Source organism: Halichoerus grypus, chromosome 5, assembly GCF_964656455.1.
Source record: "Halichoerus grypus chromosome 5, mHalGry1.hap1.1, whole genome shotgun sequence".
NCBI lineage: Eukaryota > Metazoa > Chordata > Mammalia > Carnivora > Phocidae > Halichoerus > Halichoerus grypus.
This window is the reverse complement of record NC_135716.1, coordinates 116,215,712-116,219,191: the sequence shown is the minus strand read 5'-3', so window position 1 is coordinate 116,219,191 and position 3,480 is coordinate 116,215,712. Positions and strand designations below refer to the sequence as shown.

The 3,480-nt window shown below is 46.7% G+C and overlaps 1 long non-coding RNA gene across 1 annotated transcript; it reads right to left on the bottom strand.

The window, feature by feature from the left end:
* Positions 1 to 361: 361 nt before the first annotated feature.
* LOC118523606 (uncharacterized) lies at positions 362 to 3,238 on the bottom strand. The gene is made up of 2 exons (XR_004911200.1): positions 3,000 to 3,238; positions 362 to 556 (listed from the first exon to the last, which is right to left on the bottom strand). It is a non-coding gene; the product is annotated as an uncharacterized LOC118523606 (long non-coding RNA).
* Positions 3,239 to 3,480: the final 242 nt, after the last annotated feature.

Sequence of the window (3,480 nt, the reverse complement as noted above, 5' to 3'; positions counted from 1 at the left end):
TGGAGATCCAAATACAAGTCCCCTTTCTTTCACCAACGAGGCCACCTACTCACTTTATTTGTCTTTAATGCTTAACAGAAATGCCGGATTCCTGGTCACCCAACAGGAGTCTTACACCAACTCTATGATTTTTTTTTTTTTTTGCAAAGAGTAATTTTTTGTTAAAGCCTCACCATTCTGTTCCTTTCGGTGATGGCGCCTTTCTCAGGACTTGAATGAGAGCGAGAAATGTGTCATGTCTTTCAAGTGGGCCCAAGCGCTTTTCAGTGGCAGAGGGGCTTGGTCTGGGAGTGAGGTTAAAGGACTCTGACAAACTGCGGCTTATTTTAGAGATGTTCTATTTTGCACACTCATTCATTCGCTCATCCAACCGACATTTATTGAGCGCTCAGTGTCTGGTGCAGCGCTGGGTGCGAGGGATACAATGTCGACTCGCACACGGTCATGGGCTCATCTTCCAGGAGCTTGGGGTCTGGTGGGGAAGCGGCCAATGTGAAGGGAGACGGAGGTTATTCTACTGTATCGGAAAAGGCACCCATCTTGTGCTCTTGGCCATCTGAAAGATGAGAAAAACCCAGGTTGCTCCGAATGGTTTAATGAACAAGTGGTATATCAGCGATAACAGCCAAAGTCCAGTTTAATTTGACAATGGCAGGTACACATCCTTGCTGGCCGACCCCTTCCTTTTTGTGGGGGTCCATCTTCTCACCCAGTGACCGGAAGTGTCCTGTGAAGCCACACCCTCTGCCTGCAAACCAATAGGAGGAAATGGGGATGGGGGCGGGAGCGAGCCGATCACTTGTTCTGACTTTATAACCAGCTGTTGAATGGCTTGACATGGCACTACTGTGAGAATGGGGAAACCGTTCTTTTCCTTCTGGAAGGAGGAGAAGCCAGAAGTTTATTTAATCTTTTCTAGGCAACTTATTTTATTGCATTTTTAATTTCCTCTCTTGCATTAACATGACCCTTTTCACTGGCTTCCCACGCCTGGTGCTTAATTACTTATCATTAGCAATGTACACGGGGGCCTTGCTGCATATTTATAAATGTGATCATTAGTACATGGAAAGACAAAGGCTTCTTTAAGACTGTCATTAGTTATTCTGTTTTCATGGAAATGTTCATTAGGAGAAACTACCCACCTGGTTAAATAATTATAATTAAGAATTGGTAATCTCCTTTGCATTTTTAACTTGATCTTCCGTCGGTTCGTATAAAGCTAAACAAGCCTTTTTTGGCCAGTATTCTATTTTTCCTTTTCACAAGAATTGTCAACAAATACAGACCCTTTGTCTTTAACCCATAGGTGGTGACCGATGTGCCTGATAGATCGAATTTGTGTAACACGGCCATTCTCTATGCCCATTAGCCAGCCATGGAATGGCGAGTCAGGGAACGGAGTTAAGGATCTCTGCTTGCTTTTCTTTTCTGGACTTCTGTCAGTGGTGCAAACTGAACTCCAGACCTCTTTTTTTTTTTTTTTTTTAAGATTTTATTTATTTATTTCACAGAGAGAGAGAGAGAGTGAGAGCAGGAACACAAGCAGGAGGAGCGGGAGAGGGAGAAGCAGGCTTCCCACTGAGCAGGAAGCCCGATGTGGGGCTCGATCCCAGGAGTCTGGGATCATGACCTGAGCCGAAGGTAGACGCTTAAGGACTGAGCCACCCAGGCACCCCTGAACTCCAGACCTCTTAACTCCAGACCCTCGCCAAAGGGTCTCCTTTAGCTCCTCCACCTCAGAGACACCAGGCTGGGTGGCCACTGGCCACACCGTTCCTTTGGGTGTGCCAGCCAAGACGAGTGGCAGTTGGATGGCGGGTGTGTTTGTGTGTCAGCCTCCAACTCTTTCTGTGTCTCTGACTAGGGGTAACCGCAGCAGTGTTCCGGCCGTGGCCCTGACGACGCCCAGCAGAAGGGAACCCACAAGGAGTCTTCGAACTGCTAGCGAGCGGCCCTGAGGCCCATACAGCTGAGCTGTAACAAATGAGGTGACAGAAGCACAAGGAGAGGAAAGCGTGGTTATACTGCTGCCCACTCCCCTCGGCCCGGGCTGGTCCTCAGCGAGCCGCCGCCCTGGACCGATGAGACCACGCCAGTGATAAACCACAACTGTGGGAAACACTGGGTGGGGGCATAAATATCATCTGTAAACAATTAGGCAGCCACTGTTCATTCAGTGCCGTTTTGAGAAGCTAAGGAAGTCTGCAATCAGTTATATCTCCAATTACCATAAAAATATATTAGCCATTCATTCATTTATTAATGATTCATCAGTTAACCACACATAATGAGCAAATAATTAGCAGTGCTGTACGGTTGCCAAAATTGAAGAAGTGTTGGCATTTTAAAGATGAAAGGTTGCATTTATGCAAAAGTCTGGTGATGATAAAGTTAATATGGAAGATAATTATAAAAGTGGCTGGTCCTATATTACAGACTGAGGTACCACAAAACTTGCCTAATTGAACTGAAATTAATATTCTTCCAAAGTCTGCGTGTTGCCACACACAAACTGCTGAATTTCTCCCGAAGATCTCCCTTCAGTAAGGTGCACTGCACAATACAAGTTAATAAAATGCCAGACAGCTAGACTGTGTTCTTTGTTTGCTTGGTTCAGGGCCTCGTGGAAAACAATAAATTGCATTCATGTCAGCTGAGGCCCATCCCTTTGCTAATTACCGTTTGGTGCTGAAATGACTTCTGTGAAATTGGGAGCATGAGGAAACATACAGCCATACAAGGGAGGCTTTTCAGAGTTTTGCAGTAAATGTGAGATAGGCCTCAGGCACACAGATGTTAAAACAGTGAATTCCCCCACAGATTACACTAATGGAAACCCTGTCAGGGTAAGTCAAATCCGGGTCTGTGGTCAAAATCTAATTAAGGTTTCTGTACTTAAAAAGAATATGAATGCCTGGGGGTGGCGATGAATGTATAAGAAACTCACTTGTTTGTAAAACTGTTAGCATGAATAGTAAGTACCGTGGGGCTGTTACCTGCCATGTAACACCTGTTTTCCGAGGCGCTCTCTGCGTCGCTGCCTGTTATCAGGGCCGGTTATTTCGGAGGTCAGCGAACTCGGCTCAGGCCGCCGCGGCCTCCAGTCTTCGGGGCCTGGTACGGGCCATGATTTGAGGTCACGGATGAAAATGGATCCTTAGAAGTCTCTCTGGAATCCCAGAGGATGCTTTGCTTTGCCACATGAAAACCACCCCAGATGATTCTGCCCAACTGCCTGGCGCCACGGAGGAAATAGTTCTTGCTGAGGGTGTGGGGCCGGCCAAATTGTCCCCTCGTGGGGAAACAAAGGGTCGCCTGCCTCCCCGGACAGCTGCAGCGTGCAGGCGCGGCCCGGCTTCTGAGAGAGGAAATGAATTTATAAGGCTGCAGCCTCTTCATTTTCACCACGCACAAATTTCCCCTTAAATACTTAAAAACAACACCCAGAGCTGGCTATATCTTAAATTTCGAATCAGT